Source organism: Crocodylus porosus, unplaced genomic scaffold, assembly GCF_001723895.1.
Source record: "Crocodylus porosus isolate Cpor-Errol unplaced genomic scaffold, CroPor_comp1, whole genome shotgun sequence".
NCBI classification, from domain to species: Eukaryota; Metazoa; Chordata; order Crocodylia; family Crocodylidae; genus Crocodylus; species Crocodylus porosus.
This window is the reverse complement of record NW_017728947.1, coordinates 11,982,069-11,996,735: the sequence shown is the minus strand read 5'-3', so window position 1 is coordinate 11,996,735 and position 14,667 is coordinate 11,982,069. Positions and strand designations below refer to the sequence as shown.

The window sequence follows — 14,667 nt, the reverse complement described above, 5'->3', positions numbered from 1 at the left end:
TGGCTAGGGTCTGGAACCAGCTTCCAAGAGAAGTGGTGCAGGCTCCTACCCTGGGGGTGTTTAAGAGGAGGTTAGATGAACATCTTGCTGGGATCATTTGACCCCAGTATTCTTTCCTGCCATGGCAGGGGGTCAGACTAGATAATCTGCTCAGGTCCCTTCCGACCCTAGAAACTATGAAACTATATTAAATAACACTGGTCCAAGGACCGAACCCTGCAGGATCCGGCTGCCCACCTCCTTCCAGGCTGAGGAATGACCCGTCCACCAACACTCCCTGGGTGCAGTCCCTAAGCCAGTTAGCCACCCACCTGACTGTAGGCATCCACTCTACAGACCGTTAGCTTCCCTATGAGAATAGGATGCGAAACTGTGTCAAAGGCCTTCCTAAAATCCAGGTAGATGACAGGCCTCGGCTCCTATGTCAAGGCAGTGTGTGACTTGATCATAAAAGGCTATAAGGTTTGTCAGGCAGGATCTACCTGTGATGAACCTGTGCTGGTTTCCTTTTGGCATTGTTTTCCCTGCTGGGCCTCCACAAATGAGCTCTTTTTTTTTTCCCCAGTATGTTCCCAGAGATAGAGGAAAGACTGATGGCCTAAAGTTACCCTTTGGGATCCATGCTGCATACAGTGCGAGCTCCAGCCATTTCACGGCCTGTGCTGCCTCTAGTGTGGGACTGCTGCATGTGGCACCCAGTCCAGCTATTCCAGGACCTGCACTACACCTAGTGCCCATTGGCACTGCATGCAGCGTGAGTTTCAGATTGGCTGAAGCAGGCACTGTATGCGGCCCAGACAGGCCAGAATAAGCATTGTGTGTAGCATGGAGTGTAGCATGGAGTGGGCACCGTGTGTGGAGTACATCTCCAGCCCTGTTCATGGGGCTGGTCCAGTGTGTGCTACATGAGTCGACTCTGACCCAGAGGAATGTTTGAGGGCTGAGTGATGGGGTTCTATGGGCTGGATCTAGCTTGTGGGCCGTATCTTTAACACTTCTGGTGTAGATAAATGAGTGCAAGACTAGAGAGTCAGGAGATCCAGACCTTCAGTGCAGTTTTTGCAACAGATTCACTTTGTGACTTTGTTAATCACTTTGCCTGTCTTGCTGGGTTGACACTAACTGTAAAATTTGAATAATAATACTCTTAATTTGTCAAGAGAGATATAAAAAATAAGTCTATTAACAGAATGGTATAAAAGTCCACGTGGAAATTTTGTATTCTGTGCAGAGTGTGGATGGTAAGCATTAAAAAGACATGGAGTTGCACACTGAGTTACAAATATAGAAATAGTAGTGCTGTCTTGGTCTCTGAGTGCTATGTATCCTATACACAGGACCCCTCTACCAGTTACAGTTATTGTGTAGTTAACTAGATGCACCTTAAGATCAGCTACATGTGCAAAGTACTTATCGGATGATAAAAAGCCCCAACCAGCTATAAAGTTAGACCTCGAAAATGTGCACTAATTTTTACCTGGTTTCTATTGAATTTTAACTTGCACTTGTAGCAAGGTCTCCCAACTCAAACAGCAGTCTTCCAGAAAAGAATGCATTTTGATCATTTGGTTAATGCCAACCCAACTGAAAACTGTAATACTTGCATACAAGGAGGCAAAACAAACTTTGTATGGATGGCCTTTTAATTCTGCCTTTTTTTTTTTTTTTTTAACTGTCAGGTGCTTGACTTTGCAGTGTAGCAGTCTTTTTAACGTAATTTTGAATTCAGTGGTTGGGGTTGGGGGGGCAGTGTAGAGGGAAGGGAAAAGCAAACAGCAGCCGTGCTCACCCTCTAAGCTCTGGAGATGTGCAAAAGCAGGGTCTATAGGCAGACCCTGTGCTGACCAGCTGGTGAATTCAGATAGCTCACTGGTATCCAGGATTGCGACAGGGGGAGTTCAGCCACATCCCTTTACTTATGGGGCAACTGCACAGTGAGCTCTTTACTTTGCATGCAGCACATGGCCAAAGGGGAGTGTGACTGCACCCACTCTTGCTCCATTCTGGATCCACTAATGCAGGGGTTTTCCATCCTTTTTTTAAGGCAAGTACCCCTTCTGGTGGGTACCCCCTTCCAGATGTGGAGCAGGGGGGAGGGGTCCCCCAGTGGCCAGTTGCTGAGTGGGGGGGAATCCCCCAGCAAATGAACACGAAGCAGTGGTGCTTCAAAACTACCTCCGCTTCTCCGCGCCAGTGCTGTGTACCTGTGGGCAGCTTCCCAAGTACCCCCAGGGGTATATGTACGCCTGTTTGACAACACCTGCACTAATGGGACTAGCTGTTTTAGCTGGCAGCAGGAGGTTTTTGACTTAAGTGCTTCAACTGCTAGCATAGAACTCATAGAATAAATAGCCTCACTTTACAAATGTTTCATTACTATGGCAGGCTCTTTCTAAAACAAGTGAAACCAAGTTGGAGAGTTTCAGGGTTTGCCATAATTGGAGGCAAAACTGGCTATTAATGGGCCCTAGCCAAGTGGGGGCACATAGTGCAGAGGCAATGGCTTTAGTCTCACTATTGTGAGGGAGGGATGTCATCTTTTTTTGGCTGCTGATACGTGTACATACACCCTGGTCTTGTGTGTCTTTTGCCTACCCATCATTATGCTACTGGCCATGAAAAATCTGATTTGTTTTCAGCTTGTGTAAAATCTTCTTATAGTGGTAATAAAGCCTTAGAAAGATACAGAATTATTACTGGTAGGCAATAGGAGAAATGCATATGGAACTTATGTCTCTGGATTCCTTGTGTGTTGCCTGCTCCCTTAAGTGAGAGCATAATTTGTTTAGAAAAGGAAGAAGCAACAGGATCAAGATCCATTTTGAAAATTTCCCATCTGGAGTTTACATAAAATGTTGGACAAAGGCAGTGCAGGCAGGGAAAAAAGAAACTCCCCCATTCCTCCAAAAAAGCATAGCATTGAAATTAAGGTTGTATACTTACCATTAGAGAGAGGTTGTAATTATCCTTGGAATATATATTACAGAGCCAGCAAATTCAGAGCTTAGTTTTTACGCTAACAAAAATTCAAATGTTTAGATATGAAAAATTGAAGTGCACAAACTATTGTAATTTTGCCATGAAGGGGCAGAAGGGGAAGGGGGGGGGGAATGAACTCCCCCAATGTCTTTTAAAAGTTTCAGTTGAAAAATATTTTTTTTATTGTTTCATACATTTTTACTAGAAATTCTAAATGGCAGACTTTAACTCCTGTTCTGCACAATTATAACTTTTTTTTAAAAGAAAAGAGCTAGCCTAGACTTCATCTTGAATAATTATTTTCATAGCATTTTATTTATTTTTTATTTCTTTATTAGATTTGTGTGCCTGATAAAGGGCCAAAGCGACTTAAAACAGGTGAATAAGGCCCCTCTATGCATGCAGGTGAAGGTATTGTGCATTCTAATGCACAATCTACACAATTGCATCTCCTGCTATGCCACACATGCATGGTAGTTGGTGTGTTTGTGGGATTGTGTGTTAGATGATATTATGCCTTATTGCCAGTGCAGGGGGAGCCTGGGATCACAATCCTGGGCTCATCTAGCACCAGTTCCCACAGCTGTGAACCCCCACAGCCAATGGCTGCAAGGCTTGCATTGGGGGTAGAGGGGAGAATGCTGCTGCCATTGAATCTCATAAGGTGCAGGGGTCACAGTAGGGACAGCAAGGAGAATACTGCTGCTGCTGTGAGCCTTGTGGGGTATGGCCTACATCTCACAAGACTCGCACAACAGTGACAACATTCTTCCTTCAGAATCCTTGGGTTGATGGGGCTCCCACTCATGGGGGAGCATTTGGCCACACATGCAATTAATGGTGTGATTAGAACAAACTGCAAAGTTATTACACATTTTGTGTAGCTTGTTTTATCATACCATTAATTGGTTGAATGTGAAGCTGTGTCACAACTTGAGGCGTGATTATCTGGTTATTTGCACCTCTAGTGTAACATGTAGAGGAGGCCTAAGAGTACAAATCAGGGCAAACAAAATAACTTTATAAAAACCAATATGGTACTAAACCTGTAGAAGAAACCCCCCTCCCCCCTCAGCTAAGCTTTCCTGGTTAAACGTCTGCTTAAATAAATATAAAGGTATCACAGCTCTTTCATATTATGTCCAGGCTTTGACTCTAATGGCTTCAGGCAATTTGAGCTGAGGGTGACTAACAAGAGCAAACTCCCATGTATTATTTTCACCAAGTAAACTAAAACAGTGATGGTACTTGCTGGGTGGTACTCTTGGATGACCTTAAGGATTGCAGTGGGACGTAGAAGACAAAGCTTTCCTTTAGATGAGTTGGGCTCATGCCATGTGGACCCTCTTATGTCAAAATGGGACATGGCTACATGTGCAATTTGCTTCTGTTCTGTGTCTACATGTGCCCTTCAGCGCATTAGGTTTAATACACTGATTTCTAGTACCTGTATCTATAGGTACTAGACAGCTACATTAAACTAATTACTGCGTAGTAATTGCTACGCGTGTGAAGACGGTGATGCTTTACTGCACATTACTGTGCACTAAACCAAGATCAGTCTAAAATGTCTTGTGTAGACACACCCACAAGCACCTTAAATTGTACCTTGAAGCTATTGGGTATTGGTGCGAAGTGTGTAGCCCCACAGTCTTGTGTTCCTGGCAACCCACCCCCTTACAGGTAGGTTGCCACATTCTACACCACCTGCAGCTTCTGGATGGTCACTGGGGGCAGCCTCACGTACAGCACATTGGATCTGGATGTAACCTTGATGCTAGACTACTACAAATCTGAAAGAAATGGTCATAGCTTTCCCACCAGATGGAGCTGGTAAAGAGTACTCCTAGTCAGTGCTGTTATCTGGAGATCCAGGTGTAGTAGATGATTTAGGAGGAACTCATGGTTGTAAACTTGAGGGACAAGGGGATGCTGAACCCCATCAGTGAATGACAGGTGTTTGTTTTCCCAAGTTTGTGTGCACTGCCCATCACCATCACCTCAGTCTTGTCTCAATTCTGCTTCAGTTGGTTTGCTTACATCCAGTCCTCAACTGCAGTTGGCCACTGTGAAATGACCAAGACCTGTAGAACCCAGGTCAGATGACACAAAAAGGGCTCTGGGTATCATCAGCACAGTGATGGTACCTCACTCCAAATATATCCACACAATTTTGCTTAGTGGCGCACATGCGCACACACACACATTGAGCATGTGGGATGACGCATCCTTTGGGACCTGCCTGCTAGGAATAAGCAGAACTAGTTAAGTCCAGGTATGGGTAAGCCCATTGTCAACTGTATCAAAGGCTGATGAAAGATCTAGTAAGATCAGCAGAACAGTTTTCTGTCAACTTCCAAGCAAAAATGGTCGACCATGAGCAAAATCTTCATGCTATACCCAGGGTTGACAGGGGTCCAGGAATCTGATTACATCCAGATATACCTGGAACCATCAGGAGACCACCTGTTCATTGAGCTTTGCTAAAAAGGGGGAGGTTGAAGATGGGGCAAGCTAATAGCAAGAAACATTTTCTTGAGTATAGGCTGGACAATTTCAGATTTCACAAGGGAGACATTGAAAACCTCTGCTGGCAATGGCCCCAGTCTCCTTGGAGATGCTTTTACAAACTAGGATGGGCACAGGTCCAATTTCACAGCTGGCCACTTAAATCCCCCAAAGCACATTCTCTTATGTCAGCAAGCAACCCTGCTTGAAACATCCATATAAACTGAACAAGACAGAGCTTTCCCAACCATGAACTCTTGATTCTGCAATATGCTGTGGTCTCCGAGCCATGCTGTATATGGATGATTTTATCTGTGAAGTATGTGGCAAACTCATTATAGTATGAAGTAGAAGACCATACAAGCACATCTTTCAGCTCAGCTGAATGTTTTGAATTTTTACTCTTTTACTATTAAAATCTTTTTTTAAATAACTGGAGTAATTTCTTCGTCCACTTTAGGGAAAATTACGGTATTTACAGAGTGCAAACAAGCTACAGCTGTTGCATTGGAAATCTGGTTAATAAAAAATTCCTTCAACTGCTTTCTTTCGAAATGTGTTCATGCTTGAAACGTGCCATTGTAGGATAAAGTTCATCTCTGACATGATGCTTCTGACCTCCTTCAGCTCATGGCATTTTTGTTTTTCTTGCACGCACGTATTTGTCGTTAGTCTGTGGGGGGTTTTTGGCAATTTTTTTAACATGCGTAAAAAAATAACCTTCGCTCAAAAAGTAGTGTGACATTGTTATAGATAGATAAGTCTAGTTGGAATTTTTCTGCTCTAGACCTCTGTAAATCACATAATTGAATTTTCTCTTTTCTAAGTGAAACTTTGTTTGAATTACAGATCTAATTGCTTAGATGAATGTACAGTATCAGAAATGCAAGATTACCCTTTCATACAACTTGGTAATTTAACATATTTATATCATGGTAGGCCCTCTGTTACCAAGGGGTAAATCTCTCACAACAGAAAATGTTAAAACGAAGGTTTATAGAAGTCTGTAGAGTGGATATTTGGTTAGCTGGTGTAAAGTCACTATGGTAGAACCTGGATCATTCATATCTGGGTGGTTTGCAGCTATGCTTATTTTGCAGTAGATTGCTGAACTAAAGACGAGCCACTCGGCTGTTTGCCTCTGCATTTACTTCAAAGAATGCTGCTCTGACCAATGCTGGAATTCAGCAGTGGTCCTGTTTAAGGCATTCGAGAAGCAGCTGTCTTGTGAAATAAAAACTAGAAGGGTGTTTCCCTACCTCTTCCAGCCCAAGGCACACTTACATTAATAAAAATTTTCTGCGGCACCCTTGTAAAGGCATTCCCCATCCTCATACTTATTGTAGCTCATTGCATTGGCAAAATTCTGCAGCACAAAATTCTGTTCATTTCTGATGGCACGCCACGGCACACTGGTTGGGAAACTGACCTAGAATATCACAGTGGTCCTGCATAGCTTTTTGCTGCTGCTATATGTACTTCTACTTGATTCATAAACCCACCGTGAGAGAAATATACGGCTTCTGCTATATTGCTTATTGAACAGTTTCTTCTTTTGGTCTCTCCTAATTTGGTGTGTCGTGGAGTTTGAGAATTTGGCTTCTTGTTTATTAGACAAGATGATCACAGTTGTTTCTTCTGGCCTTATAATCTATGAAGTTTTTATAATAGGAAAAATTCCAGGATTCACTAAGGAAATTCCTGTATTTCATCTGCTTATGTCTCCTGTTGAAGCCATAAGAGGCTTCAAATAAAGTTATGACCCTCCCCGCCCTTTATAAGTAATTGAGTAAGTGTGTTTGTGAAAGGAGGCTTTTTGAACCTCAGGATATGGGCAGATTTTATAAGGAGTTAAAGGGGGTGGAAAGAGGATAATATGGCACATCAGCTGTTCAGTTGTAGCCATTTTTGTATGTTGGCTCTTATCTACTCTTAAGTGGAAGCTAAACCATGGCAGTTTATGCCTTATTCCTGGAGTAAGCTGCAAGTGTTTAGCTTTCACTTACTTCAGGATAGGAGCACGCACAAACTACCTAGTAAGTCTGTCTGCTTCCCTTTAAATTACTCTTATTTACCTGAATCCAAGATGACTGAATTTAAGACAACCCCTTCAATAATTAGATTCTATCCACAGAACACTTGCAAATTTGATGGAAACTGTCATGTCATGTGACCTATTCATGGTCACAGGCTATCCCAAGGGGAAAACAGGTGCCTTAGGAACTTGCTCTCCCAATGCTCTCCAGCAAGGAGTGCTGCAGGCCTGAGGTGTTCCCCACACCTCCTAGCTGTTAGCTGTGCTGCTAATGAGAAACTAGTTGTGAGCTCCCTTGGGTGAAAGAGCTGCTCCCCTGACCCTTGCATAGAACAGGGGAGATTGAGCCTCACTGCTCCTGCCCCTGCTGCAAAGGGTACATGGGCAAACTCCCAGAACACCATATGAGGTGCTTTTTGGGCACATGCTTTTCCTTTCTCCCCATCTTGTCCCTAGTTGCAGCTTTCCAGTTTCCCTTCTTTTTTTTCTCTCAGATTTTTAATGTGGAAATTAAAGCATGTAGAGTGTTTGAGGCTCTAATAATGACTCCTTGAAAAAGCAGCTTTGATGGCTTGTTCTGGAAAGGAAGGAGGGGCAGTTAGTCATGACCTACTGAGGTACTCCAGGATAGCAGCGTGCAGCATAAGACACAGAGTTGCCTTGTGGGAAGCAGGGAACAGAGAGAGAAAGCAGTCTACCCTGGGATACTGGAAGAGCACTGTGTGAAATGCCACATGTTCAAACTATAGCTTTGATAGAGACCAACTACAGTAGAGTTTTACATTTTTCAAGCAACATCTTTGTGGCTGGTTGGTCATTTTAATTGTGTGATAATTACTATGTATGTGTAGCATATCTGTTAAAAATAAATTGTAACCCGTGTCAGGGGCCCGGGTACGGAGTTACTAATGAGAAAGGTGCTCTTCTATAGGAATTATGCCCATTTAAAAAAAAAAATTAAAAAAAAATTAGCCAGTTGTTTTAGGCTTGCTTTTTATCGATACAGTAATATTTAACACTGAGTAATAACAATATATACTTGCTATATATTTTTGAAGTCACAGAATATAATTATGTGATTAAGAATAATGTAAATGCCTTTGATGTATTTTAACTTGTTACTATGTGAAAGTAAAGTAAATTCCTCAGCCTGAGAGTAGTCATTTTTAGTTTTGAACTGCAGTGTTCAAAACAATTATGTGGTGCGACTTCAATGCAATTAAATATTTTTTTTTTCTTCAGTATAAAGCTTTTTTATTTTTCGGTTTAATCTCAGCTCCTTAGATTTCAAACTTTTGAGAGGTATGGAATTTGTCTGCAGATATGTTTGGATAATGCCTGGAACAAAAATATCTAGGGTTTCTAATTTTTAGATATCTCTGTCTGGAGATCAGTTCAACTTTATAGAGTCCAATAAACAAAGTTTTAAAATAGCTTCTTTTTGTTCGCTGTGAGGTGACAAACAGAAAGCAGATGTTTTGAACTTTTTATGCATTTTATGGTGTCATGATTCAGGAAGCATTTCAAAAGGTAGAAGAAAAATTCCATGTTGGCCCAATAACTCTCCTACCTATTTCGAGGTCATGATTTTTCCCCCTACTTTCTGGAAGGAGTTACTAATGGAATTGTCATATCCTTGTAATTATCTATGTAGTAAGAAATATGGTACTTCAAACATTTTTGCAGAAAATTATCACAGATGTATTTTTATTGATTACTAGTAATATGTTTTTATATCTTTAGCTTCTATATTGCAGGGGTGGGCAAAATGCGGCCCATGGGCCAGATGCAGCCATTCTGTCAGGCCCACGGGGTCCCTAAAAAAACTTAGAAAATTAGTATTTATCTGCCCCTGACTACTTGTCATGTGGCCCTCGATGGCTTGCCAAAATTCGGTAAGCGGCTCTCTGCCTAAAATAATTGTCCACTTGCAGTGTGTTGGTTATTTTCTGTTGTGCATGTAGAATAGTTTCTTTCTTTCTAAATCAAGAAACACAAATTCAAAGAGTTGCCTTTACCAGTTAATGTGTGTTAAAGTGAAAACTGTTCTGTTTACTCTCCTGATTTTAAGACATAGCAATCGCTCGTTTTTCCTAGTGAAGGAAAGGCCTTAGTAACTAGAGCAAATCTAGTCTTTAATTTTAAGGATGGTAAAGTGAAGTAGGAAAGAATTAATGGCAACTGGTAAAATTTATGTTCTATATTTTAAATCACTAAAGTTAATCAGTTAACCTTATCAAAGGTGGATTTTGGTAATTGGTAAGGGAAGCTTATCCTAAGCAAAAGAGAAGGCTAATAACATGCAGTTGATATAGTACAATTGTCAACATTTGCCAAGAATGCTGTCAGCATGAACCTTTCTGGTTGGCTGCCCAAATATAACTTTGGTTGCTTTCCCGATTGCAGTTAGAAAGGGTTTTTAATAATTATAGGGTTTTATTCATTTTTAAAACAACCAGAAATTAATTCAGGTTGCTCTCTCTATGTATATATACGGAGGTGTAATAACTGGCATTTAAACCCCTCAGAAATCAAGATGCTGGCTGCTTTCTTTTATAGAGATATCTAGGTCAAATTGTAACTTGCATAAATACTATTTGTTTGGTTGAATGTTACTGTAATATTTTCCCCTTTTTATGGTACAAAGTGTTGCATAATTACTGTTGTTTACAAATAATTTTAAAGTATGGGGGGATATTTTATCTCCTAATTTAACTCCATTTGTTATTTGAACATCTTTTCCAGTGGCTTTAATATGGTTGTTTCTAGCTTTGCATTTACAAATAGTAGTATTTTTTTATAAAATATGTTATATTATTGCAGCTTTACCCTTGATAAAACTGTTAGAAAAGAAAGTTTCATAGTATCTGTGCATATTGTATACTTCAGTACTGAGAGTTCCTTCAGACAGTGTCATACTATGAAGCCCTGCTTGGTGCCCCAGGATTCAAAAATGCTTGCATAATTGGGTACTGTTTTGTGACTTATTAATTGCTCTCTTGGGTATGCAGCTGTAATTGAGCCAGATTGGCAGCTTTCCCAGATTGCATCATTGGCAGCTGTTTTGCTTTCAGGCAGATGGCCAGTAGGAGAAGTACCCATAAATTAAGGTATTGCTACTTTCCTATGATGTTCTCTTTAACCATTTTGTGTGGGAGATCCTGCACATGCTAAGAAATTTCCTCTTTTTCATTGTAATTGCATATATTCCATTTTAATCATTATTCTTTTAAAGAATTTTAGAATAACAAAAACAAGTAGTAGAATGAGTCCAGTCAGGTAAATGCCAAATTACTAACCAATAATTATTGATGTACATTGCTGTTGTAGGAAAGTAGATTGAAAGAGAACAGAGGTGTCAAACTCATTTTGTCCTATCGGCCAGATCCAGATTGTGGGACTTCCTGCAGGCTGGACAAACCTGCAAACAGTAGAATTAATCCCTGCCACAATTACTATTTCGGTGATGCTCTGGAAGTGAGGGAGTCAGTGATGCTGCTGCTTACCCCTGTTTTTTCCACTGCTGCTGATTTTTCATTTGTCAGGGAAAACTAAAATCCCCAGTTTTGGCGGTGGGTGGGTGGGGAAGGGGAACTGCACTAACTCCTTGGGTTCCATAGTCGCACTAAAATGGAAGGGATTAATGCAGTTGCTGCAGGGGCTCCAGCAGCTGTGGAAATGAGCCCTGCAGGCTGAATTCAGGCTGTAGAGGTGGATGGCACAGCCCATGAGAAACCTTGCAGGACACATGGTTGATGCTTCCAGTCTAAAAGATAAATGAATGTTTGGAGGTGGAGAAGTTGGAGCCTTACGGGGAAAAGAACAAAACGGATGGTTAATATATATAACATTATGATATATTATTATGATATAACATATATATGGTGACTAATTACTGTACTTAGTTCTAAGATGAGGTGGGATCTCTATGGAGACTGACCCAGGACCCCTGCAGGCATGACATGCTCGGCTGGGTGGATGGGATGGGGCCGTGGGTGAGCAGGGAGTGGTGTCCTGGTATGGGATGGGAGGGTGGTGCCAGGGCGGTGACACCATGGGGCTGGGATCTTGGGTAGGGGTTTGCAGGGAGCAGATCACTACCATGTCTGCCCACCTGCTCTGTCTGGCATCCCTGGTGGTAGGTGTTAGGCAAAAAGACCTGGGGTGCTCTGGTATCAGGGCAGTGTCTGGTGTCGGGGCACACATCTGCTCCTGGGTGGGGCAGCAGGGGCTGCTGGGAAGCCAAATCTGGCCACTGCACCATCCCTGCCCTGCGGCCCTGCTGTCTGCAGCTCCTAGCACGCCTGAGAGCCATGTCCGGGGACAAGGTGGTCGGTGCCAGGCAGCACCTCCACACTTGGTGCCAGGCAGGACTGTGGGCCGGCCAGAATCCTTTGGTGGGCTGGATTCAGCCCATATTTTGCCTGCCCCTGCCTTAAGGAAGGCTGGATCAGGCACAGAAACATCTTTGTAACCTCACAGAATTATCCAGGATTCTATGTATACAAATAGTTGGGTACTATGTATTTTGGGGCTTTTGGCCGCCTTCTGCCTCAGTGACAAGACCAATACGTCCTTCACCACAGAATGCCTGTGTTTGTCTTTTGATATATCACACTCTTCGCCCTGTGTCCTGGGAATGAAAACAGCTTCATAAAGTCAGAGGTATTGCAAGCGCACAACCTATTTGCTATGCAGTAATTTGACTTTACTACGTAAGTGGAGTGGACACACGATGTGCAACACTACTATGTAGTAAATCACTTGGCTCCAGGGTGAAGTTACTTCTTCAAGGAAGTGTAGTAATTTTGCAATGTGGCTAAGTTATTAGTTGGAATATGTTGTGTGTTCAGCCCCCTAGTAATTTTCATTCTGGGGTCATTGTTTTTTAAATGTAAATTAACTTTCCTGCTACCTAGTGGCTAGGTACTGTAATAATTTCCACTATGGGCTGTTTTTAGAGAACTGGCTCTGTGCTTGCTCTTTACTGGGCATGTCTACGCATTGCCATATGGCAACATTGTTACTGCATTGTAACATTGCAGTAACTTCCCATACTGCACTGTATGCACAGTGCATGGTTATTTTTAGCAGCTACTTTGCTGTAGCAGTGCACTATAATGGAGCGCGTTGCCATGGTGAAGTAGCTGCTGGTCACATGTAGACACCCATGGAAACTACATCATGATAGCATGTTGCTGTGGTGATAGTGTCATGTGTAGATATGCCCACTATGGAATAAATTTATTATGGAGTAAAACCTGAGAGATTACTATGCAGAGGCTGTCATTTGTCTGCACTGAAATTCTGACTTTGAGGAATACAGTGTCTAGTGGGGGAAACTTGCAGATATGATGAGATATGGAATGGTTAATAATGGTGGGGACGGATCCATTACACAGACTGATCTGAATCACTTGATAAAATGGACTTATTTGAATAATATCCATATTAATGTAGCCTAATAGATGGTCATGTGTCTAAGAACACAAGGTAAGAGACACTATCATACAATGCAGTGACACTGAAAAGTAGGGAAATTTAAAGTCATGAATATAGGTGAACATAAATTGTCAAATAGGTAGGAAAGCAGACAAGATCCTTGATTGCATAAACAGGGGAATATTAAGTAGTGGTAGGAAAGTAGTATTAATTTTATAACTGATGTTAATGAGACCTGTTTCTGAAAGTGTCCATTTCTGCTAGACCTATTTTAAAAGCAGCTGAAATTCAGTTCAGAAAAGAGCTACAAGAATTATTTGACACCTGAAAAAATATCCTGGTCTTTTTTTTTTTTTTTTTTTTTTTTTTTAAACAGAGGATAAACCATTAGAACAGTGTTTCCAAAATTTTTTCCCTGGGGCACACTTTTTTTTTTTTCCTGGATTATAATTGGCAGAATGCTTAGTTCTTACCCCCAAAAGGTATATTTAAGGAAAGGGGGAGGAAAGAAGGTAGCGCTGATGAGAGATGCAAATGTCATTGAAGGAATCAAAGGGGATAAACTAACCCCAAGTGGGTTAACTGCTTTGTTTTTATGAATCAGTTAGTCTATAATGGCATTTTTACACATACATTCATCTTCTCCAATGTGCCAGAGATCTGGTGCATTGGAGCAGACTTCCTGCTCAGCATGTGAGCTGATGTGCCCGGTGCTGTGTTGCATACATTTGTATAAATGGCGAAATGCACATCAGTGCTGAGAAATGGTGGCGGTGTGCTCTTGAGACCTTTGATGTGGTGCAAGCATGTGGATAAATGCCCTAAGATGCAACACTTCCCTGCCATCTGTGTAGAGAAAGGCCATGTTTTTGCTAGAAGCTCCCCTAAGCTTAGACAGAGCAGGTCTGCTGTCTCCCTTCTGTCTCTGGGAGTCCCAAATTCTGGAAGGGTAGTAAATTAAGTAGCAGTTAGAGCTTTCTATCTTGCTTTCCCTCTGAAACACAATATACTCATGAGGAGAGTTGCTGAACAACTAGCTGCAGTAGGGAGGAAACAGTAGCTGCTCAGAACTCTTGGCTGATGTCAGAGCTGTTCTTGGTTCCAGGGAGGCAGATGTGTAAGGCATTTGAGGAGAAGCTGCTATAATGAACGGAGTGACTCAGTGCTCTGGCTTCCATGGGCCACAAGTAGTTCCCTCAGCTGCATGTTGAACAATGTAGAAATGAGTTAGTGGCACAAATCATACATGTATACAAATGTTCTATTAAGCTGGAGTATACTAGGGAGAATTACTAGGTTTCTAAATATGGTTTCTATGACTGATTTGAGGAGTTACTGCATGTAGAAATTAAGAACTTGACTGATGCAATGAAATTGCTGTTTCATTAATGCTTTGGTGTACGTGGCATTTACTATTTGTTGTCTAGGTTGTATTATGCATCTATCAAGTCTGAAGCAATGAAGAATAGTTCCCATTCAAGTGGGACAGTGTCAGAAGTCTAGAGAAGCTTGTTCAACCTAGTTTGTTTGAAGGGGTTAAGTTTTGGAAAGGAGTACAGGCATACCTCGGAGATATTGTGGGTTCGGCTCCAGACCACTGCAATAAAGTGAATATCGCAATAAAGCGAGTCACACAAATTTTTTGGTTTCCCAGTGCATATAAAAGTTATGTTTACACTATACTGTAGTCTATTAAGTGTGCA

The 14,667-nt window shown here is 41.7% G+C and overlaps 1 protein-coding gene across 2 annotated transcripts in view; it reads left to right on the top strand.

Annotated features, from left to right (window-relative positions):
• PDE3B (phosphodiesterase 3B) overlaps positions 1–14,667 on the top strand; it is a 161,587-nt gene that overhangs the window by 60,036 nt on the left and 86,884 nt on the right. The gene's annotated exons all lie outside the window — the stretch shown is intronic.